We start from the raw sequence: 26,133 nt of genomic DNA, 5'->3' as shown, positions 1-26,133 counted from the left end.
TTATGTGATGTATGTGTTAGGGTTAATAAGAGGGTGATAATACCATAAACAATAAAGATATTATATATATATATATAAGAGAACAAAAAAAAACAACTTTTTTGACATATATATCCATCTTCTCTACCACTTATCCTTCAGGGTCACAGGGAGCATCAGGCACAAGGCGGAGTACACCCTGGACAGGGTGCCAATCCATCGCAGGGCACAATCACATACACATTCACAAATTCATACACTACGGACAGTTTGGACCAGCCTACCATGCATGTCTTTGGACTGGGGGAGGAAACCTGAGTACCCAGAGGAAACCCCCGCAGCACAGGGAGAACATGCAAACTCCACACACAGAGGGCTGTGGTGAGAATTGAACCCCCAACACTGAACGCTCTAACCACTAAGCCACTGTGCACCCAATTGTGAAATAAAGTTGGGGATTTTTTTGTTTGGTTGGTTTTTCCAAGCAGGGCTTTCAGAGGTCAGTGCAGCCAAACCAATCACACTATTGGTTACTGATGAATCACAATTCGATTGAGGAATTGGGTAATCAACCTTTGCCCTTGTTAATGACTTTACTCTGCAGGAAAGTTGTCCCTGCATGAAAGTTGTGAGATGGGTGATAAATATTTCTTAGTAATCATGAGGATGTAGTAATAAAAATAATTCCACTGATTCTTATATTTATTTAGGATTAACATACTCCTGATCACTGTTTATTTTACAACCATTTAAATGATGTTAGGGATGGGATATGTGATTTTCCTAAATCAACCTTTACCACTAAACTTTACCACTCTGCTTCACAGGCTTTATTTCATGTTATGGGATATTTTAATCCATAAGGTAAGGTACAGTCACAGCAGCTGCTGTCCTCTACAATTCTATGTCATGAGCCACCAGTCATACAATATTGTGCAAACGTCTACGGAACTCTATTTCTTAAGAAGAAAAAGAAGAAAGTGCAACAGACAAAGTCTCCAGAACTGCAGCAGATTCTTCAAGATGCTCAGTAAAGCTTACCAGCTAATTTCCTTATAAAACTGCACAATATGTATCTGAGACAACTAATTTAAGAAACAGTAAATAAATTCAAAATTAAATACATTTTAAGTTTAAGTTTATTTCTTTTTTAAATGTAGAAACTTTTCACTACATTATATTTGAAGGCATCTTAGCTTGAAAGCATTTTTTGAATGAATAAGGGCAACATATAAGGAGCACACACAGCTATGTATGTCATGTTCCTAGTGTCACACATATACACTACTATATACATATACAGTACTCACTGAATCCTCAGTTATGCCCTGTTCAGACAGAATTTATTTATTTTTTTATCTTCAAAATCCTTAGGATCAGAGCCCAAATGGCCTTTTTCTAGTATACCTTGTGTCACATAAAACTCTTAAAAGTCTAATCTAAGTTTGGCAGGTCTAATCTTTTGTCTGCACTGCCCATAGACTGTCCAGAGACAGAGAGGTGGGGGCACTACAGTGCAATGGCAGGCCCCTGCACCCTTTCAGATTGCGCCAAGGAAATGTCAGAGTAGATGTTATCAGAGCAGTGGAAGGGGGAGAGCGCCTCCTAGGTGGCACCTTTTGTGTAAGGTCAGGACAGGGTCAGACTGGTGTGGCATAGGGAGATGGAGCATCAGAGGTCTGCTGGTTGCCTCCTGCAGTGTGATTTCTCTTGTGATGGATGGAATGATGGAGAAAAGAAGAAAGCGAACAGTATGAGGTGGTTGAAAAATAAACTCTCAGACTAAAGAGCATCTTTTTTTTATCTATGTCCATTTGCCTGGCCATCTTCTCTCTCTCTCTCTCTCTCTCTCTCTCTCTCTCTCTCTCTCTCTCTCTCCCTCTCTCTCTCTCTCACTCACTCACTTACTCATGTTTAGTGTCCCACGCTGATTATTTCCCCATTTTAAGCCCCTGTTGTTTCCAAATGATTTTAAAATGGTTTTCATTTCCTGTTTGGGTGGGGGGTAAGGTGGGTGGGGGGGTTATTCTGAGGTAGGGCTAATGATGGAAGAGGGAATCCAGATATGGAAGATGAGTGGGTAGGAGAGAAAGAGAGAAAGAGTGAGTTGTTCATTGTGAGGTTTTGGGTTTTGCCCTCCGGCATCAGCACCATGCAGCATTCTGTTACAGTGCTCATTTCCTGCCAGAGCAAGTTGATCAGAGTCCCTCACACATGACCACGCTGCCTTTTGGCACTGTGTCACTCTCCTGCTTTCATTCTTCCTTTTCTAAAGTGGGAGACAAAAATAAAAACAGCACAAACCAAGATTATGATGCTTCTCACAAAATCATTAAAAACAGATGAAACCCTTTAGCAAGTCATTAGGTGAAGATTTCAAACATCTTTATCTATTTATACTCAATGTTTCTTTACCTTTTTCTCTCTCTGAATCTTAGTCACTCTTTTTATCTCTGTCTCACATTTAAGTCTTTCTCCGGCGGTGGTCTGACATCATAACCTTCCTCCCATGCCAGAAGTCGGAAGAGAAGTGGAAGGAGGAAGACGGAGAGACAGGGGCACGATAAGCACCGCTATCTGAGCGCACCCACACACCACGTCCGGCTTCCCCACAGGCTTGAAGGAAAACACACTGCCTGCTCATTTTTCCATGCTTTCCTTTCCTTCTTTTGAGGCCAATTTCAATAACTGGCAAGGCAGGCGGATGTGTGCAAGGACTTTTCTTTGAAAAGGGGGTAAACATGTTAATTGTCTTCTACACAACAGGCTTTATCTGAAAGAAACCTTCACTTGGATTGTACACTTGCAATGCCTGAAACACACAGCAGATCTACAGCAGTAGTGCTGCAAGACAAAGAAGATTTATAGAGAGAAAAACAAATAAAGTGAACACAGTGTGTGTTAAGCAGCTGTTAGACAGTGTCATCACTTCTTTCTGTTTCTTCACTCTTCAACTCTTCAAGCCCACAGCTCCACACATCCAGTGCTTTCTCATCCTGCACCCCCACTGGGCCTTTAGCTTCCTGACCCAGGCTCTTCTTCTCTCCTGTAATGAGCAGAGTTCCTCTCTTAACCTGAGTCACCAGCTAATTACCTCTTACAGCTCATTACCATCAAGTCACAACTTATGCAAATCAAGCAATCTTCTCTCTCTCTCTCTCTCTCTCTCTCTCTCTCTCTCTCTCTCTCTCTCTCTTGCTCTCTCCAGAAGCTTTTCATCATTTCAAAAAAGCAGTTTCTCAGAATTGCTTGGCCTCTTGCAATGTTCACTTCTGTGTTTGCAGCTAGATCTAATGACAAATAGATGCTTATCTGTGTTAACCAGGATATGAGAAAATAAGATCCAGTATTTGTATATCTTCTCACCCTTCACACAGTTGAATTCTTTATTTCTCTTTGGTCTTGCTAATTGGTAACCACAGAGTACAGAAACAGAACATTCCAATGTGCAATAATGATTGATACATGAACAAAAAGAAACCAAAAACATAAAAAGTCCAAAGATTTGGCAAACTGATACAACAGTATAATATACTCCCAGTAGTAGGTTTGTGTAACACTGAAAAAGAAAATTATGTACTTTGTATAACTTCTAAAAACAACTTGTTGACAAGAGATACTCTATGGTTTTTTGCCACTGTGTCAGGCTTGAGAACTGTACATAGTACTGACTATGATGGAGGACTATCAGCATGTCCAAATTGGATATGACATTCTCCATTACCACACCCAAAACTAGATAAAGGAGCCTTCACCAGCATGTATTAATAAAGAATTAATAAAGTATTTTCCCCACCTTGATTTCTTCAGTTTTATTCTATCTCATACTAATTAGTTTTAGATCTTCAAACAAAATACAACGTAATACAAATGCAACCAAACGCTTCCGATAACTGGACGCGTTATAGTCTTTCACAGTGCTGTGGTGGAATTTTGGCCCACTCTTCTTTGCAGAATCGCTTTAGTTCAGCCACACTGGAGGGATTTCAAGCATAAACTCCCCGTTTAAGGTCCTGCCACAGCATCTCAATTGGTTCAAGTCAGGACTTTGACTAGACCACTCCAAAACTTTAATTTTGCTTTTTTGAGCCATTCAGAGGTGGATTTGCTCCTGTGCTTTGGATCATTGTCTTGGTGCATAATCCACTTGAGTTTCAACTTACGGACTGAAGACCAACATTCTCCTTTAGGATTTTCTGATAGAGAGCAGAACTCATGTTTCCCCTCAATTGTTGCAAGTTGCCCAGGCCCTGAAGCAACAAAACATCCCCACACCATCACACTTCCTCCACCATGCTTGACCGTAGGTATGATGATCTTTTTGTGGAATTCTGTGTTTGGTTTACACCAGATGTAACAGGACCCCTGTCTTCTAAACAGTTCCACTTTTGGCTCATCAATCCACAGAACATTCTTCCAAGGCTCTGGGTTATTGATCAGAAGGTCAGGGGTTCAAGCCCCAGCACTGCCAAGCTGCCACTATTGGGCCCTTGAGCAAGGTCCTTAACCCTTGCTGATCTACTCTGTATCATGTCTGACCCCAGCTTCCTAATGTGCTGGGGTATGTGAATAAAAGAATTTCACTGTGCATATGTGATCAATAAAGACTCATTATCATTATGGCTAAACTCAGATAAGCCATAATGTTCTTCTGGGTTAGCAGCGGTTTTCACCTCACCACTCTTAAATGGATTCCATTTTTACCCAGTGTCTTTCTGATAGTGGAGTCATGAACAGTGACCTTTATTGATGCAAGAGAGGTCTGTAGGTCTTTTGATTTTGTCCTTGGCTCTTTTGTGACTTCCTGGATGAGTAGTTGCTGTGCTCTTGGAGGAATTTTGGAAGGTCGGACACTTCTGGGAAGGTTCACTACTGTGCTGAGTTTTTCCATTTGGAGATAATGGCTCTCACTGTGGTTCTTTGGAGTCCCAGAGCCTTTCAAATAGCCTTGTAACCCCAGACTGATGTATTTCAATCACCTTCTCCTTCATCATTCTGGAATTTCTTTCATCTTTGGCATAGTGTGTTACTGCGTAAGACCTTTTAACCAACTTCATGCTTTTGGAAAAGTTCTATTTAAGTGTTGATTTGATTGAACAGGGTTTGCAGTAATCAGGCCTGGTTGTGTCTGGTCCAGCTGAACCCCATTATGAATGCAGTTTCACAGATTTGGGGAATTAGTAACTACAGAGGCAAATATATTTTCACACAGACCTAGTTGGTATTGGATAACTTTTTTTGCTTCATTAAATAACATTATCATTTAAAAACTGTATTTTGTGCTTACTCAGGTTGCTTTTGTTTTATCTTAGATTTAATTCATTTAATTTCTGAAACAATTTAGTATGAGTTATACACAAAAACAGAAGAAATCAGGATTTCAGGCAAATACTTTTTCACAGCACTGTATATAATTAGTGTATGTCTGATCTGGATAGACTGAGTTTTCACAATTCCTGAGGAGTCATAAACAACCTGTGAACAATCTTGAATGGTCTTTATCCAAACTGGTTGGAGATTTTATTATAACAAGTACCTCCATATATTTCCCCATTAACTACTGTAGTACCCATGTTAAGTTTAGTTTTCAATCTGATTTTACTGGAAGTATTATTCAGTTACTGTGTTTAACCAATATGGCAACATGTATAGTGTTCAGGTCAGAGCAAGGTCAGTTTATATTTAATTTAATTTAATTATAGACCCTACTCAGTTGAGATATACTATATGGCCAAAAATATGTGGACACCTGACCACCATACCCATATATGGGCCTTCCCCAAACAGTTGCTACAAAGTTGAAGCACATAATTGTATAGGATATATTTGTATGCTATAGTTTTAAGACTTCCCTTCACTAGAACTAAGAACCCCAAACCTGTTCCAGCATGACAAAGCCTGTACACAAAGCAAGGTCCATGAAGACATGATTTGCCAAGTTTGGTGTGGAAGAACTCGAGTCACCTGCACAGAATCTTGACCTCAACCCCAATGAACATCTTTGGGATAAACTGGAATGATAAATGTGTGCCAGGCTTTGTGCTCTTTTGGTTAAATGGGCACAAATCGCCACAGACATGCTCCAAAATCTAGTGGAAAGCCTTCCCAGAAAAATGGAGGTTATTGTAACAAAAAAGGGGGATTCATTCTGGAATGGGATTTTCAACAAGCACATATGGGTGTGATCAGGCTGATGTCCACATACTTTTGGACATACAGAGTAGTTGACTAATTTAGATTCACCAGTATAAATATCTCTAAGGATTATCAATTCCACTGACAGGCACTGCTCATAATCATACTGTTGATATCAGTGGGGAAGGACATAGCCTCAAACAAAATTAAGTCAAGAGGCTATCACACTTAAATTATACTATAGACTACTCTCTAGTGAATATATAGAATAATTCCAAACTGTGTACACCAGTTTTCTTTCTTTTTTTTAAGAACAGAAAGATGTAGTCTGATCTAAGATGAATCACCTAACAAAGAGTCAAACAATACAATTTCCATAGTTTATCAATCCAAACATCTCTGACATAACAGTCCTACCAAATTTGTATCATTTATCTAAATTTTTCTATAATGGCTTATTGAAATCAGACATTATAGGTTTATAAGTAGTTGGGGCAATTATGGTGGTTTCTGGTTGCTGATAATTGCATTCCGAAGACACATTACCAACATAGCCACTTACATAGTTAGCTACATAACACTGTGGATTAAACTTGCTCATCACATCCTTTCTCATCAGTTAAATGACTGAAAGCTATGGACTAAAAAGACAACCAATTTTGATAACTCACCTAAATTTTTTAAAAGGAATGCATGTGGGTTTGATATAGCAGGTGTGGTTTCTATCATCACTTTCACAGTGTGTGAATCGAGTCGTGTCCACTTCCCCTCCACACTCATAAACAAAATGTTCGAAGAGTGAGCGTGGTGTAGACTAATACATGCCATAATGGGCTTCTATTAGTACTTGTTGCAGTTCCCATTTTTCAACACTGCATACAATAATAAGTATATGGTGCTAAGAGTGGCTCTGAGCACACTGCCCTATGATTGCACAACATCTAGAAAGGGGAACAAATCAATGAAACTTTGGCTTATATCTGTCAAATATAGGCAGTTTTTAAAAAATCATTGATTATTCAAAGGAGGCCATTAGTATTTCAGCTGAATTTAGAATGCCCGGGGTTATGAACAAGGACTTTATGAAGATTAACATGTGTTTGATGGCTGATATACTGTACAGTATATGATTAGACAGTATATGATTGGACTCCACTGTACCCCAAGCCACCTTTGTCCATTTTTCAAGAAAAGAAAGGGGTTTGCTTCTGTTTAAACCCTAGGTTGTTAAATTCAATTCAACTCAGTTGTATTTGTATAGCACTTTTAACAGTGGACATTGCCCAAAGCAGCTTTACAGAAATTCAGGTCATTGGTCCCTGGAAGAAACTCTGGGAACAAACATTTTACACAGCTTATAATTCATAAGAAAAATTACTTAAATTTTCTGTATAATTTTACCTGAGCTATTTGAGTTCCTGTTAACATAGTGACACCAAATCAGGCACCAGACAGAGTTGACATCTGAATATGAGAGGTAGAGCAACAAAGAGAGTCCAGGGAAGCCTTGACCACAGAAGTTTGGCATGCTGAGGAAGTGAGTATTGTCACTCAGTGGTCAACAGGAAAATATCAGAACACTTATAAAAGGCTGGTTCCATTAAATTTGGAGTATTCATACCAAGCTCTAGAGGACACAGCACTAATTTTGTTCCAAGTCACAAAATAACTATATAAATATACACCCATCAGCCATAACAGTAAAACCACTGACAGATGAAGTGAATAACAATGATTATTTTGTTACAATGGCACCTGTTGGGATATATGGGATATATTAGGCAGCAAGTGAACAGTCAGTTCTTGAAGTTGGAATGTGTTGGTTCATCACGTAAGTTGGATGTGTTTGATTCACAACCAGTGAATCAGTGACAGGGTCATGGGTCCCCAAGGCTCACTGATGTTTGTGGGGGGTGAAGCCTAGCCCATTTTGCCGGATCTCACATTGAAAATGCAAATGCTGACTATAATAGAAAGGAGTCAGAACACACAGTGTATCGCAGCTTGCTGCATATGGGGCTGCGTAGTCGCAGACCGTTCATAGTGCCCATGCTGACCACTGACTGTCCACCACCGAAAGCACATACTGTGGGCATGTGAGCAGCAGAACTGGACCATAGAGCAATGGAAGAAGGTGACCTGGTCTGATGAATCACATTTTTCGTTCCATCATGTGGACAGCCAGGTGTGTGTGCGTCGCTTACCTGGAGAAGAGATGGCAACAGGATGCACTATGGGAAGAAGGCAAGCTGGTTGAGGCAGTGTGATGCTCTGGGCAATGTTCTGCTGGGAAACCTTGGGTCCTGGCATTCATGTAACCCTAACCTTATCTCCTTCAGTAAGCTGGTGAAGGTGACAGTGTCTTTGTTTGTTGGGTGTTGTAGTCCGTGACCGTGTCCGTGGTATTGTAGTTAGATGCCGTTTCTGGTGTTGACATGACAAAGAGCTAATTGAATAAATAATAAATCAGAAAATAGAGTGCATATTTGCAGTTACATATGTTAGCTGTTAAACTGCAGAGAATATGACAATGTAAATTAAGTTACATTAATGTAAATATAACTTATAATGAGATAAATCAACTGTGAGCTAGTTTACTACATAGCTGGCTAGCTATTTGGGATGGCATTTTTAGCAAAGGGTGATAATGTTGAGATGTTTCTAAGCACTGGCACAGGACGTGGGGGTGCTGACTTTCAGGATACAACTCCAGCTGTAACTGCTAAAACATCAATGATAATAATATGTAAATCGCACACGTCATATGTATGCTGCTTCCCAAGTTCCAGCACACCCAATGTAAAATACCTTCCTGTATCCCTGTTCCCAAGGCATCTTTAATATGCAAAATATATCTTAAAATTGTTGTTCTGAGGTACATTAAGTCTGAAATCGGAGTCTAAGTATTTTAGTTTGTCAAATGATTTACCTTTTCCTTCCACCTCCTCTAGGTGGAGCATTTTTAAGAAGCCAAAAGCACTGTAGTGTGCCAGTGGGCGTTTGGTGTGATGAATGCATTGATAGAGAGATGGTGGAGGGTGAATGAGAGGACGGCATGGGGGAGAGGAGGAGAAGAGAGCTGTAGCGTTTGATCAGCCTGGCTCAGGGGTAATCACACTCGCGCTGATTAACAAGCTGCGCAAACACACAGGGCCTGATTGAGCTGCCCAGGTAAAGAAAATAACCGGCGGTCTCAGAGCACACATGTCTTGCACTCGTGCAACTCCACCAACCCTCCCACACACACACACACTCACACACACACGCGCACACACACAGGCTATGCACAAAACTCCCTCCTCATGTCATGCAGTGTACAGTATCTCCAGGCTGTTCTCCTCAGTTCCTTTCACCTTGCTAACCTCTCTTTGCTTAAACAACCTTTCTCTTTCTTCACTATGCACTGAATCTTTTTCTACCACCCACCAGCCAAGTCACCTATATCCAATCCCTTTCTCCACTTCTTCATTCAATTGCACTTTCCAAAATCACTTTATGTCCAAGTCTCACCTTTTCTTCAGTGGATAATCTCATCCGGATACTGTAGATTTGTACCCAAGAACTGCTGCTGTAATCATAAAGAATATTAAGCTAATTATGAACATTGTTAAACATACATAGTACTGTTTGACTTTATATTATAAAGTCGAAGTAGTAAAAATATACAGTATACTACCACTTTATAGTACACAGTAGAAGAGTAAAGATTTATAATCACACTATCTGGTGTCACAAAGTGGAGGATGGATTTTGAGTCCGATTCCTCTGAAGGTTTCTTCCTCATGTCATCTCAGGTAATTTTTCTGTGACATTCTCATCTTAGCCTTGCTCATTATGGATCTAAATCTACATCCGTGTTTCTGTAAAGCTGCTTTGTGAAAATGTCAATTGTTTGAAAGTGCTATACAAATTTTTTTTTAAAAATGGAATTGAATCAAATTGTTCTGAATTGAATCAGGAACATGCGAGCAGCAGTCTGAGTAATGCAATTCTCTACTTTCTGATTAGCTACCACATGTTCATTGACCTGTAATTATGACAGACCTGCAGCTGTCTAATTCAGTGCCATTCTAGTAAACTTCTTTCACCTTTGTGTGTCTTGTGCAATGCAATCAAATCACCATTTGAGTTTTGTTCTGAACATGCCAGATTCGGTTAATAGCCAACTGCACTGCTTTTGTGGAAGGTATCGGTATCATACAATAAAAAATATCATATGATACATGAAGAGATTTTCTATTTATCAGTACATTCAGGTGTGCTACAACGGTGCCAGTATAACAGTATGTCCACTTACAAAAAGTTTTTAAAAGGTTTTGGTTTAAGCAATATTATTTATTTGATTTCCATAAGAATAAACTCTTTAATGGAGGAAATTAAGGTAAATGAAACAATTGGTACCAAACTAGGGGAGGTGAAAATAGTAAAAATGGAGTTGGTCTGTGTTAAAGTTTTAACAATACCCACTATATCTCAGGAAAAAAAAATTATGACATTATGACAACTCATTACTATAACAAGTTTATCACATCATCTATCTATTTGTCTCTCATCATTTGTTGCATAAGGACTGGCAGACATGGCAAGAATGATATTTAATCTTACTACTCCTGCAACAGGTATGAAAATACAGTCTCTGAGTAAATGTGATGTCTGACACAGTGAACAGTGAAACACTCTATGATATGCCTCATTTATTATCATTATAGATTCATACATGTTTATGGCATCTTACAATATGCACAGAAGTGTCAAGAAATCATTCTTACAAAATTCTTATAAAAAAATTTCTTATCAAGAAATCATGACCAACCATGACCAACAACTCCCCTGCTGGTGCATTAGCATATTTGAAGAGGATTGGCACTTATATTTTATGACACCATACCATTTGATCCAGTCATATTTAAGTCTTCCATTGCGTTTTAAAAATAATTTAGATTTATCTTTGCACTCAAATTAAGGTGAGTTTAAGGCATGACATTCACAGAGAGTTCACAGAGAGATTCTGGTATGCTCTTACATGCCGTGGGTTTTTGGACAGGTTAACTTATGAATACGCATAGTTCAGTTCTGTATTTTACATTGGTGTGTAGTGCTTTCACTGCAGACGCTACCACAAAGTTGACTGAGAGAGTTTCAGGTCCCACAGAGCCAAAGGTGTCCATGGCAAAGAAAACCATTCTGTCATACAATGAGCAACAAACCCAGAGAATCAGAAAGCCAACTCATCCTCCTTGCACCTCTGCTTTATATGGCTTAGATATTCGTGACTCTGACTTAGGAATACACCCCCTCACTCATACTTCACACAGCCTGCTGTTCAGGCACATGTGTATGGGCCCCTCCACAGAAACCTCCTGCTGCCTTCGCGAACTTTAAATGAAACCATATGGACTCATTTATTGCCAATTAGCTCCAGTGCTGTAAGTGAAGCCTCACCTCCATACACTTTAAAACATTTTCATTGAAACCTCCCAGCAGCTGCAAGACTGCATTTCAATATACGGGTTTAACACCTTTACAACCTCTCTCAACCACACACACGTCTTGACCTTGGATACCGTAACATCTCAAAGTCTTCTGAGCAAACTTTGAAACTTTGATTCAGCTGACCTCAGGTGTGTTAAAAAAGAGTTTCAAAAGTCACTCATTTGACCTCAGTTTGAGCTCAACTCCTACCAATACTGAACTGAAAGACAGAAGCTCTTGGTGGCGTTTTAAGCCAACTGTATACCAGAGCTATGCGCATGAAGCTAAATCAAACTGCTGTTACACATGGCATTCTGCTTTTGAGAGAACAATGAAATCTTGGTCAAAACCACACTGCATCTCTATAAAATCAGCTTAGTCTAAGACTTAATTTTCAAGACTAGCATTATTTTTCTAACCTATTTATGTTGGATTGAAGAAATGACCACATTTCAAAAAATTTTGCAGGGCCATCATAATCACAACATGCACCTACGGCAAGTCACTGATCCATGATCTCTTACTCATTTAGTCTATGAGAGAGTGTGATACTTTGAGAATAAATGAGTAAAAACTTCTTCAATACTGAGGCAGATGAAGGGGGAAAGCACTTGAAGACAGATGAAGAGAAGAAAGGAACAGAAGAGAATAGCTCTGTAACAGCAAACGAAATGTCGGGGTGGTGAGTGTGTCCTCGGAAGAAACGTGTGTGGCCTAACAGTAATATGATTCCAGATATAAATCACTCTTATGTGCTGACCTGAGACCAGCTTTGTGTTTTCTCCTCTTAGGTTTAACTTTTATGCAAACTGTCTTTTTCTTCCATAGTTATATAAGATGCAGGTTACTACACTGAAGCTACATCCACATCACTGTCGCTTCTTCAAAGAAAGCTACCTGACAAACAAATTGCCTCTGCATTTTTCACTACCAAACACATAATTCACAATAATTTGGCCAGTTGTCTCTAAGAAGTATGAGTCTTAACTCTGAAACTATCTTTATAACCTGTATAAGAGACAGAATCATCCCTAAATAAAATTTTTTAAATGGTGAAGTTGATTAGTTCACCTGCATGTTTATGTAACAAGTGAGTGGTTAAAATGAAAATGCATACTGCTTACCGAAGACAGCTAAAAGCACTAATTTATTTGCATTTGTGTCCCAGAATCCTGAAAACACTAATTAGCAATCCAGTTTTCTTAATTATCAGTGGATGTCCTATTCACTGATCATTCTGAGTAGAAAAAATGCCCTACCTTCTGGACTGGGTGAGTGTGAAAAAGAGATGAAGGGAAAAGAGATTATTTTGTCTTCACATAAAGTTTGTTTTTTAATGTTTTTTTATCCAATTAAAAAAAAAATTATCACCTTGTATATAACCTGAACATATTATTTGGTAATATAAATGGTATTCCTTTGTGAAACAGAGTAAAGCACAATTAATTTTGTTGGAAGATTTACTTTTATAATTGTGTGTGTATGTGTTAATTTAAATAGTTATAATATGTAATATATGTATATTTTATGCAATATATTCATTCATTTTCATCTAAACAGACTGTATAGGTTGAAACCTAAACAAAACAATGCAGGTTAGAAGATAAAACCTTGTTTTAGTGGTATTCTAATCCACTATGGGAAAAACCACATAACGTTCAATTCCTAGTATAATTAATGGATAATGAATGGTCTTGTTACAGCCTAGGCGTGGCTTAATTAACTTCCTCAGACAAAGACATCACAAAACATCTGTCATTAACGGATTCAGTGTCTGGTCTCTGGTTGATTGTGTTCCCAGGAAATGGTGGCGCATATACTCCAGTGAAAAACTCTATATTCTTCTCCCTTGGTCATGATTGCTTCTTAATCTTCTCCTCCTTCATAAACTGAGCCATATACTGATTTATACAAACACAAAAAATACCTTTTGTCTCAAGCTCCGCCCCATCCACAGTTCCATCTCCATCAAAAAGATAAGAAGAGACTCTTCCTAACTTGGAGTGCAGAGCATTTGGAGATTTTTAAGTTGACTTCACACAAAAACAAATTATCAGTTGGTAATGGACTGCTTGGTGTTGGATGCAAGATTAGCAAAAGAACAGTGGTGAAATTATTTGGGGATAAATGAAAGACTGAAAAATGAAAGAGGTTCAAGGCGTTCTCAAACTATCGTACGCTACATATTCTGTTTAAGAGAAATTTTTTCTTTTTTTTTTTGCAATAAGTGAAGCCGAATGAGTAGGCTATGTGTGAGGTGTGAGGTGTATCCGGACTTTTGGCTTCTCCTCATTCAATTCAATTTTCAATTCAATTCAATTTTATTTGTATAGCGCTTTTTACAAAAGACATTGTCTCAAAGCAGCTTTACAGAAATATCAACATGGTATACAGATATTAAAGGTGCGAATTTATCCCAACTGAGCAAGCCACTGAGTGGCGACGGTGGCAAGGAAAAACTCCCTAAGATGTTTTAAGAGGAAGAAACCTTGAGAGGAACCCGACTCAGAAGGGAACCCATCCTCATCTGGGTAACAACAGTTAGTGTGAAAAAGTTCATTATGGATTTATATGAAGTCTGTATGGCGTTAGGAGCAGCCGTAGTCCCAGCAGTCTGGAATTAAAGAAGATTTGAGCTCCATCCATTCAAAGTTGCATTATTGTCTTATTATAACTGTAATATATCTACCAATTCAACATGAAGCAGAAAGAGACCCCAAAATTTCAGATGTTAAGCTCAGACTGAAGCAAAGTTTATGTATGTCTATATGTGTGGGAGGGCAAGTAATTTGTTCCTTCCTGGTTTCTAGTGAAACAAGGAACTGCAAAACGCCCAAAGAGCTCCTTGGGGACCTGTAACAGTACTGCGTCATCTGATGTAAGACTACCCACTGTATAACCATATGTTAAAATTTTAGCTGAACAAAGTGTGTCATCTGTTAGGGGATTGGTCTTAGCAACATATTACAGCCATTTGTCAAAAGCTCTTGACCCAAAATACTGTGAAATATCTCAGGCCTGGTGCATTTGTGTCAAATTTGCAACAATAGCTACCACTGTTCATCATAGAAGGCAAAAAGGAGTGAATCTCGGGTTGGGTTTGACTTTAGCATGCTTGTAATGTATATTTCAATCTGGTCAGCCAGCTGGATTCTCCCCAGAGGCCTCCGCAAAGCTAGCGCAATTAATCTCTGACAACTAGCACATCAGCTTACAAGAGATTAGATTATTTTACACCCCCAGAACCTGATGTTCATCATATAGACGTTAGCACCTCACTAGCGGATGGTTTTCCTGGATGTCTGGCATTTGTGTTTACCTTTGTGGGTCCCTTAAGTCAATTTATTCACAGTTGTAATGGCATGAAATGGGTCTTGAATGTACTGAGAGCCATTTGGTTGTTTAATAACTGCCACTTCACTTACAAGCTGGTCAGATGGTCAGCGCTCTAGATGGAGAAGTGTGGCCCAGAATAGAATTGGCCATCAAAAGATGTCACAGATTTGCAGATTTATTGACAGAAAGAATATCATTAATTCTGATTTCTGTTTTGCTGACGAGGTCCAATTATTTTCTCTCCAAGCCGTTCAGCAATTTTTGTCAGGCATGAAACTGTAATTATCTATAAACTCTGGGATGATTCAGTATATTGAGAAGTTGCAAAGTAAAATGTAGTTGCTCTCTCAAAAAAATAATAATAAATAAATAAATAAATAAATAAAAATTGCTCTTTAATAAAATTGCACTGCCAGTCAAAAGTTTTGGAGTTTATTATCTGTAAGTAAACTTGGAGTTTATTTATTACAGTTAATCACTACTGATGGCATTAATACAGAATGCAAATAACGCAAGGACAAAATATTAAACAAATGTTTATTTTATATTGTTGTATTAAAGGATGTTGTGAATAGTGTTGCACACATCTGATTGGAAATTGTAATTAGTGGTTTAGTAAAGGCAGGTGAACTTCATTAGGAAAACCTGTACTCAGTGTCTTCCTGTAAGAGAGATTGTACTCACCTGTTTTATATTAGTTTTTGATTGGTCTGGCTACTTATTTGCATCCTAATTTCACCATGAAGTCTTATTGAGCATTCCTTGTCCATACGTTTGAGCTGTTGTTTCCAATCTTTCTAGTTACCCTGTTCTGTGTTTCCTGGTTTAAACCTTGGCTTGTTTTTCTGCTTCTTGATTATCGATTATCCTCATTTGATGTTGCCTGCCTGTGTTTTGACCTATGCTATGGACTTGGATTAGGATTTTTGGTTGCCCTAATATACTACATGCTGATTTTCCACATTTGTGGCCTGCTGATTTTCCTCACACTGAGCTGCCAGGAAAGCTATGGTTACTGAAATATCCACTCTTTACAACCATGGTGAGCAGAAAAGCATCTCAGAATGCACAGCATGCCAAACCTTGAGGCAAACGAACAGCAGAAGACCACATTGGGTTCCACTCCTGCCAGCCAAGAGGTAGACTCTGAGGCCACAGTAGGTACAGATTCACAGAAACTGGACAGTTGAAGATTGGAAAATGTCCAGGCAACTTTTTTTATACATTGCGTTACTGCCTCATGATTTGCTAATTGGATAATTGCATGAATAGGCTGATGTAAAGGTGTTCCTAATAAAATTGTCAGTCTATTCTAAAAAACTATTTAGATTAAAATGCTATTTGTAAAGGAGAGGACATCTGTAGTATTTATGGTCATTTTGTATGGAATGAGCGAAATCTGTATGAATCCCAGAGATGTGTCTAGCAGCACTGCATTCACCTCATATAAATACAAGGTTGTTTTGACCTTTGTCACAACCGTACCATGTATGTAGGTTGTACCTGTGCTAGGAACTCAATAACTTTTTGTCCTTTTAAATGTCAGCTATATTTTATTGCTTTAAACCCAGCCAATATTTGTTTGTGGTTTGGTTTTAGCAGACGAAGAAAGAGAGCTTCCTGGAGTGTCTCCATGCTGAAGAAAAATTGCAAAACCTCTTTTCCCACAGGATATAACAGAATCTTTTACATGGAATGTTTTATTATGGGTCCTTTTATAGTAGGTAAAAGACAGCATAATTATTCCAGATGTCGGAACGCACGAATATTACTGACATACCAGATTCAGATCGGATTAAAATCCCAGAGATACACCATTAATAATTACATTACCCCAACTCCTCATGTAAAACTAATCCATTCCAAATAGGACTCGGTGGCTTTTGTAGATAGTGTCACTATAGTTTTGAGAAAATTGCTGCTGTAAATGCTTTTTAATCATATAACTTCATATACTGTACTCTCCCTCTGAGCTATATAGCTGTGAGGTGTTGTATCTATATTAAAAGCTTTTAAGTCCCTGCATTCTTAAAAACATGTACATAAAATGTTCAGTGAAGGCCATGCATACATGACTAGCAGATTTTCATCCAGTTTTGTTTTGTAAAACTGCCCTTTGTGGCAATTCCCTTCTATGCTTTAAGGCACAGGACTGTAATGCAATACATTTATGAACTGAATATTATTTTTGGGGGGGGTTTCTGTTGTTGTTATTGTTGTTGTTGTGCAAATTGTTAAATTATTAGGTGGTGAGAATTTAGCACCTTCTAGGGTCTGCTTTGCTTATAGGCCTTGATCGCCGGATACACCTGAGTTTAATTACATTGTGTAGTTTATTACATTAAAATATTTAAGTTATTGGTAGGGTATTACTTTTTTTTTTTTTACTATGCAGGAAGTAGTTAAAGTTTTAGATTTTTGCACGTCAAGTGTCCACCAGATTTCTATTTTTGTGATCTTTGGGTATTCCTTTTATTCAAGAATTTGATAGTGTGTACACTTTACGGGTCATGGGGATATACAAACCTAGAGAATTTACACACCTATATAAGGTTAGAAATAAGGTTAGAACTGTGAAATAAGTAGATCACCAAGACCAGAATTGGGCACCCCTGCCTTAGAGGTTGTTTTATTTCAATAGGTCGGGCAAATTATTTTTTTTTCTTAGAGCTACAGAGTAGAATAATTTGAGTAATTTTAATGATAGTATGCCAACACTACTGAGTTTAACCAGCTGGGTTAGTGGTGGATTTTGAAGATACATGGTTGTATTCATGGTACTTACAAATAGGGGGCTGTCATGAGGATAGGTTTATAAAGGCTAACACACGGACAGACCAGATTTCAGTTTTGCATCACCGAGAATAGAGTTACACCAAACTATAAAGACATGAAGATCAAACTGACTTATATATACTTGATATTGAATGCAATTAAATGCTTGAAATCTCTGCTGTCAGAATGATTGCAGTCATGGGCTGTGTCTCTAACCAACAACTATAATCAGTTAATATTAATACATAAAAAAATAAATTAAAATAAAAAACATTTTTAGAATGCTACATAATTATGCATTTTGAGCGACATCTCTAGATATTTTCAGTCTATTACGGGCATCACATAACATCATGTTAATATCAATAAAGCAATTTCTCTGACATGAATTTATTGAGCTATTACCAAATACACATACATTTATATATGAATATTTGAGAAATAAAAGTAGCTGGTCTATATTTTTGGATATTGACACAAGCAGAAGTCATTACAGAACATTTGGTGTGTTTGTTTGTTGTCGTTTTGTAAGCCCGTATTCAGGTATCAGTTATCAGATGAAAAGATGTTTCTTGAAAATAAAACAAAGATTACTGTGGTGATAAAAGTGCTTAGTCACTTTCACAATGTCATTTTATTGTGGACCCTCATAAAAATGTGTGTTCCCCCCAGTAATGAACTGAACCATGGTTCACTTTGACAAAGATTACGGTTCAGTTGCTTGGTGCCCGGAAGAGTATAGGTGGAGCGCTCACATCTGTCAAAACAAGCCAGACTACAGAAAAAGTTTCATTTGTAGCGTGAAAACACCCTAGATCTAGACTGAAAGTGTCTAGACTGTGTTAGAAGAAAACCTTTTTATCAAGAAAGGATTTTATCAGCACCATGCACACACAAGCTGGATATGGAAGCAGAAACCCACTTAAAAATAAATGTACGTACATAATGCCAGAAACTTTTGTTTGATACTACCATGGCCCAGTTCAGTTCAGTTCAGTTCAGTCAGCTTTATTTGTATAGCACCGTTAACAATGGAAATTGTCACAAAGCAGCTTTACAGAAATAAATACATTCAGGATATAAATCCTAAATGTAGGAATTTATCCCTAATGAGTAAGCCAGGGGCCACAGTAGCAAGGAAAAACTCTGAGATGATATGAGGAAGAAACCTTGAGAGGAACCAGACTCAAAAGGGTGACAACATATTATAAATAAAATCCTTCTATAACTGGGTACTACATGGCAAAAAAAAAGTGCAATTGTGTAACCAGGAAATTCATTACATTTTTCACACGAAGTCCGTTTTGTCCATTGTTCACTCTTCCCAGTGTCCTCTCACAAAAGTTAAGTATTCGACTGTAGACTACAGAGGGCCTATTCAGCACTGAATGAATCTGAGGTGGTCTATGCAAGCATGAAATTAAGCCCAACTGAATGTTCTAACAATTGGACTTCAACAGCACAACATTTGGCTGTTCTCGAAGGTCAACAGGCACCATGGGGGTGAGGATGAAGTAACAGAGAGAGGGAGAAAGGGAGGGAAGACAAGGAACTGTGGGGCGTAACAGTTGAAATTAACAAATGACTGTAACATTACTCTCTGCTCCAGCCCACCCTCATTAAAACATTCCCCAAACTGCCCATGTCCCCTATAAAATCCCCTCTTTATTTTTAGGTGCCTAATTAGAGGCCTTTGGCTTGGGCTCCTCACGCTGTGTGTCGACTTTAAAGGGATAATTAGGGATATTGTGTCTAGGCTGCTGTAAGAGCTTAGGGGAAACGGAGTAGAGGGACGGAGAGCGAGCACAGTCGTGTAAGGTGGCTGCCATGTTGGCTCGCTGGCAGCAGTGTGAGCAAACCAAGAGGGCAATCTCTAAATAACTCCTTTTTCCATGACAGAGTTGTTTTGGAGGGCTGCTGGCATGAGAAAGGAACGGCTGGTGTAACTAAAGTGACCTTGCTGGCTCTTTTAATGAGTGTCATTAGTGTGCAGTCGCAGGGAGGGTTTGTGAGAAATATTTCGAGAGTTATTTTTCACACCAATCAGGTGTGGAAGAGAGATGGTGGCAGGTTTTCTGTGTGTCTGCTGTGTATTTTTGTCTGAGTATCCGTGTGTCAGTCATGTAGCAGTGGTAGAGTGACTTTCACTATGAAAACTTTCTCTAATCACTAGGATGACCTTCATACTGGAACGCTTTGAACATTATGGCTATTTACCCTTGAGAATGCATGCACTATGTTACTGCTTTCTTCATCAGCAGCTTAAGTATAAATCCAAGGTGTGGCCTGAGCAGCACGCATGCTGTTTTCAAACAGTCCGAGAATCCCAGGAATTTCCTTTAAATTCCCATAGGGATGTCTGTGCAGCCATTCGGTACCACACACTTTTCTGAGGAGAAAGCTGGGCTTCCAGGATAAATCTAAACATGCAAAAAAAAATCATGTTTACCACTTTTACCAATGCCAACTCTAAGTCCTGTGAGAAAGAGCCTGTTGATTAGGGCTTATGCTGGATTTGGCTTTAAGACAAAAAGAAGCAAAATGAGAAAGTGTATGTGTGTGTGTGTGTGTGTGTGTGTGTGTGTGTGTGTGTGTGTGTGTAAAGCCAGAAAGAATGAGAATTGGGGAGCATCTTAGTGCAACCGACTCGGAACAAAGTGTTTTTAATTGCACACGAGGCTATAAAAGCATCAGAATTGGGCATGTGTATCTGCCTGCAAGGAGAAAATGATTACAAATGATGCTGTGAATCCATTGGCAGAACATCTGGTTTTTGCTGAATAAAATGACCAATATATTTTTGAAAGAGAAAGAGGTGAGCAGAAGGAGAATGAGGCCAGGAATGTGGAAAAAGAAAGCTGCTTTGGTAGGCAGTGAAGAGAGAGCGATGAGACAGAGAGAGAGAGGTGCTGTGTGGCATGGGCCCCGTGCTGTAAATTGCATCTGTTCCTAATTAGGGAGTGCTAATGAAGGCCCATGTTCGTCCTGATCCCACTGAGAGACGGCCTGGCGCACAGCCTCTGTCACGAAGAGAAAGAAAGCGAAAGAGTGGGAGAAAGACACTGACGGCTGTAATAGCATGTGTTCACTCTATATGCTCTTCATATGTTTCTATTAACTAGATCTACTATTTATGCATGAATTTAAAACATGACCAACTTGTTATAATGCCATATTTGCTGAGATCTTGTTCCTAGTGATGTTTAATTTCTTAGGGTACCTACATAGCAAAGGTCATAAACTCATAAGATTAGGAAAGTCACCCTAAATATTATTAAATTAATATTAAAAATATTAGAAATGGGTTTAAGGGAAATTACTTGAAAAACTCTCTCTCACACACTCTCTCTCTCTCTCTCTCTCTCTCTCTCTCTCTCTCTCTCTCTCTCTCACACACACACACACACACACACACACACACACACACACACACACGTGAACACACACACGTGAACCAAGCCATATATGTAGCTCATTTGTAGCTTGTGTATGTGTGTGTGTGTGTGTGTGTGTGTGTGTGTGTGTGTGTGTGTGTGTGTGTGTGTGTGTGTGTGTGTTTGTGTGTGAGACCAGCAGGCGTAATTAGCAGAGATTTCTCAGATAACGAGTTTTTCCTCCAGCAGCGAGGGACACAGCGAGGTCAGCCTGTGCTGGACATTCCCACACCCTGTGGTGAATGCAGGTGGCCTCCCTCTCCACCACACCTTTCACAGCACAACCAACACACACACACACACACACACACACACACACACACATTTCCACACACTTACTAAAGACTTCAGGTTATCCCATACTTTGCCGTTTATTCCCAGCAGACAAATATTATTTAGCATTTTTAAAGTTCTAAATTTATAGAACAATTTCATGTGGATTGCATAACTGGTCACGTGACCAGAGTTGATTACATCGTACTTGCATCTTAGAAAATAAACATAAAATATCCTCATCAGAATTCAGTAAATGGAAATAAAACTAGCCATAAAACAAATACAAAATATTTGGCCCATACAATCTTTAGAGTAATTTTTTAACAGCATTATCTTTTCACATTTATATCATGGCTAGTCACATTTGAAAATGTCAGCTGTGACCAGTGAGATAACACAATGGCTCATTGTAAATATAGTGTTCAGTGTCTCAAGCATGGGACATTGTGGGCCAGAATCACTTCACAGAGTGTTCATGTATGTTTACTTTCTTTTTTTCTTTCACTATTGCTTCTAGGTACCCAAAGAAAAGTATGTCAGGGAGAAAATTCCTGTTCTCACATGGCTGGGAGAAATTTGAAACCAAATGGGTTAACCCAACTTTCTATATTGCCTCCTTACATAATTGCACATAAAGGACACATTCAGACAAATGTAACTACAAACCTTATACATTTATCGTGGCGTCTATTTAAACCTTTTGTAGAATTCAGGTGACATTTGCTGTTTCATCTCTGCTCTCTACAAAGTGATGGCATTCAAGCGCACACACAATAGCAGCCTCATGTTCTCCTCCCCTTCCAATTACTGCCCCTCACAGGGGTAAACACTAACTCTCCTCCACTCCCTCCCCCTTTCCAGGGCTGATCTGACTCCTCCACAGCCCTTTGATCAGACAAAGGTTCATTAATGCTCTTATCTTTCTTAATTAACTCTCAGGGTCATGGCATCCCCACCATTGCTTACCTGAAGCCAGCTGTTCCAGAGCTCACTTAAGCACAGTGTGGCCTGAGGCTCACAGTAGAAATTGGCTGGTCTGGGATTGTCTCTGATCATAATCTGATAAGAGAGGTTGAAAACTAAGATAAGAAAGAATCAGAATCTGGTATTAGACTCTGGAGCTCTATTTAAATGACATCAAAGGCTCTGTGAACAGATCTCCAGCTTTATCTGATAGTTCTTCTTGATAGGATCCAGGACAATGCAGTCCCTGTACCACTCCCCCCCCCCATCCTATTATGATTGTTGCATTACCCCAGACATGCCAAGGGGACTCAAATGAGGTCATACTGCCCGAATCTGGCCCTCAACACTGGCCAATACTCACATGCTTTGAGGTTTTACGAGCAGTTTCAAAATGAAGACCCCTAGCTGTGAAATCTCCGTTACTCATATGTTCAGCTGGGCCTCCAAAACTGAGGACAAATGTTTGTGTCCTTCCAATATTGCAAACTAGGACAAAACACCTCTTGACTTTACACAGGAGTGAAGCAACGGCACTCTTGTACCAAAGCAATTAATTCACAGCATGCTCGCCTGTCGTTCATTAGGACAAACCAGCTCGGAGGTAATCGAAGGCTAACCCATGCAATTAACAGGGGGGATTAGGTCTGTAAAGAAGACTCCAGATGCTACCATGAGAGAAAGCAAGAGAGTCATATTGCTCTCCAGTGTGGAAGCTTCCATAACAGGATTACAGTACACCATTAAAACTGTGCATTCATTACATATAACAAATTTACACACCTAAACCCACTCACATATTGTGTGTGAAATGGTGGCGTTCTAAATCTAGAGGTTGAGTATGAAGTACAAACAGCTTTCTAATTTTACAATACAACAGTGCCAGTGATTCATCTAGATAATTGCCTGGCATTATAACACACCATCACTGCTATAGATGGTAAACAACATAAAACTGAGTAGAGTGACAGAGTTATGTGTGCACACATTTCAGGCTTTGAATGACTCTGGGGATGCTTGGTCTGTCTCTGAGCCCCTGCCTCAACCCTGTGGCACTGTATCAATAATGATTAGTTTCATTAATGACAGACGTTGTGCTGTAAGAGGTGTGTGCACACACACATGTATCTCTGTGTGGGTGTGTGAGAGTAACTGAGCATGCAGTATGTGTACAAAGTTATTTGGGAAGTGAGACTGGAAGGTGGGGTGTTAAAAAAAAAAAACTCAAGTGAAGACCCTCGATGTTGCTAATTCATTTACAGATTTAATTAGATGGATGGAGCCCCTCACAGTTATTAAAACAGGGGGGGGAGAAAATGTTGCCAGCACCGCAGCACTTTTTAATTATGGCTCCAGATCCCTGCTTGCTGACGTCTGGGGAACTGCTTAATTAAAATCCTCATTATTTTACTTTTAATTAGTTCCCCCCTCTTTTGTTTCCTCTCGCCATATGGCCATGTTCCGTGGTCAAATCAACTTAATTGAGCTAATTAAGCTGATCAGTTTAATTATTCAAAGCTTTCTGATTGGATGGGATTGCGGCCCAATTCCCCCCACCCCCCTCCCGTTTTTCATCACCCTCTCATAAAGTGTTTGTGTCGTTCCATCCGTCTCTCTCTTATTCTCTGCTGTATTTCCTCTTCCTTCTTAGTGCTCTGTAATGACATACATGTAAAAATCAGATCAGTCTTGCTCCTGAGCAATTTGCAGCCCTTTGGATTAAGGCTAGCCTCAGTATAAGGCGCCTTAATTCCACAAGTATGACTGGATATTGGGAAATTATTACCAAAGGAAAGAATAGTAGCATGTGATTGTTGTATGTCAGCACAAAGTCCTGTCCAGGTCAAAATAAGCTGATGTAGCAATGCTAATGTGTTCAGCAGTCATGACAAAACAAAGATGGAGATTTTAATATGTTTTTGAACATTTAAAATTAAAGCTGTATTACCATTCATGTGCACCAGGTCTATTTGATTGACCTATAAAAAGAGATTCAGGAAAATAATGCGTGCTTGATGTGTTTACCATTGTGTTATGTTAAAAGCTTGATGTATCTGTCATGGCTTTAATTTGGTTGTGTTATAACCATACTACTTGTCTACTGGGGAACCATCTGGACCACCAAAAAGACATACATATATTACGTTTGAATTCCCGCTGCCTTTTTCATTCATACTTTATCAGGCCTCAGGTTTGCTATAAAAATGGTCAAAGTCACAAAACAAAGAGGGATGATTCCACAGCAATGAAAATGTGGATCACATTTGCTTCCTTTTACAGTCCAATACAAACTCAGTCAGCTCTTGGTTTAGCCAATTAGATATCAACCTTCTAGTTTAACACTTAAAACAGTGGACAATGGCTGTTTTCCTTTTCCAAGAACTACTCCATGTTTAGCAGGAGTTTGTCCTCAGGGCTTGCTGTAATATGCCCCCGCCCACCTGTACATGCACACACAGGCCATTTGCCAATACTCCTTGCTATTCGTCCGTCATTGGATCCCAGCAGCTGTGGAGTTTAAAGTGATGGCAGCTGGAAAACAAAATCAGCCATGGAAGTATGAATAGTAGGCAGCGCAGAGCCTTTTTCATAGAGCCAAAGGAACAAACACACAGTCACAGCTGAAATAAAAAGAGTGTCATAAGTGCCTTAGGTCAAAGATGCCAGAATATCGTATAATACCCCTCTCTCATCCTAAGGCCTTTATTGTATAAATGACTGGTCATCAGACTGAGAACTGGATTACTGTAACACAATACAACACGGCACAAGGCCCATGCCAATTACAGTAGCAATTTGTTTGGTATAGTAGTACTTGGTCACCACAGAACATTTTCCATAAATATAACCTCAGTCGCTGGGGGACTTAGTCACCAATGGCAGCTCTATATGGATACACACCATCAAACAGATCACTGGATATGGAGAAATTACCCGCTGAAATGTTTTCAGACCAGTTGCACAAGTGCGAATCAATGTGGTGTACCTGAGCTTAAAATATGAGGTTAAATCTCTGTTCTATATTGCCTTAAAACATTCCAATCTCTATGTGTTTTAAATGCATTGTAGGTACACTGGTATAATCGTACAGTATTAAATAGTTTTGTTTACTTTTTTTTTTACATTTAGTTTTAGTTCGTGTTGCTCTCGAACATGTAAATCCTTATCAAATCACAGCAAATTTTTAAAAAACATTCAATATCTGTTGATCTGTATTGTAAATAAAGGGATCATTTTGTAATGTACAAATATTGTATATCTTCACACTTAAATTATGGACAGCATGCATACTGTGTATGTGCTAGCGGATTCTGCGTCATCTCAACAACAACAAAACCTCTCCCTCGTTTTTATCTCTCTCTCTCTTTTTTCTTCCTTCACACATGAGGTGAGGAAACAATGCAATTACACGCATTTGCATGTGTCAATTTGTTTAATTAGTGCATTTGAAGCAAAGCGGGAAGAAAGACGTACAGTTCCATAAAAAAAAAATGAGGACCTGTAGTGCATGTGAAAGAAAAGTTGTTCTTTGCTTTGCTCTCAGGCAAAACAGCTCGACACAGACCTGCTTTCCAACACTGTTAATTGGCTTTTGAATATGTCAAGCTAATTAGTAATGCACAGTTGAGGCTTGATTAGTCTGAATGTGAGGTGTAACTTGCATTGCCAGGGGATTTTTTTTGAGACCCTTCCATCACCACCCTTCTCTTATCAAGATATGGAGATAATTGCAATTAGGATCATTTGCATATGTAAATTAATT

General features: G+C 39.0%; 1 long non-coding RNA gene across 1 annotated transcript; it reads right to left on the bottom strand.

The window, feature by feature from the left end:
* Window positions 1-447: 447 nt before the first annotated feature.
* On the bottom strand, window positions 448-23,956 carry LOC128629350 (uncharacterized). Its single transcript, XR_008393712.1, has 4 exons — window positions 22,374-23,956; window positions 9,625-9,682; window positions 2,395-8,538; window positions 448-2,248 (listed from the first exon to the last, which is right to left on the bottom strand). It is a non-coding gene; the product is annotated as an uncharacterized LOC128629350 (long non-coding RNA).
* Window positions 23,957-26,133: the final 2,177 nt, after the last annotated feature.

Source organism: Ictalurus punctatus, chromosome 28 (genome assembly GCF_001660625.3).
Source record: "Ictalurus punctatus breed USDA103 chromosome 28, Coco_2.0, whole genome shotgun sequence".
Taxonomy (NCBI): domain Eukaryota; kingdom Metazoa; phylum Chordata; class Actinopteri; order Siluriformes; family Ictaluridae; genus Ictalurus; species Ictalurus punctatus.
Note: the sequence above shows the minus strand (reverse complement) of the source record. Positions and strands in the feature narration are given on the sequence as shown.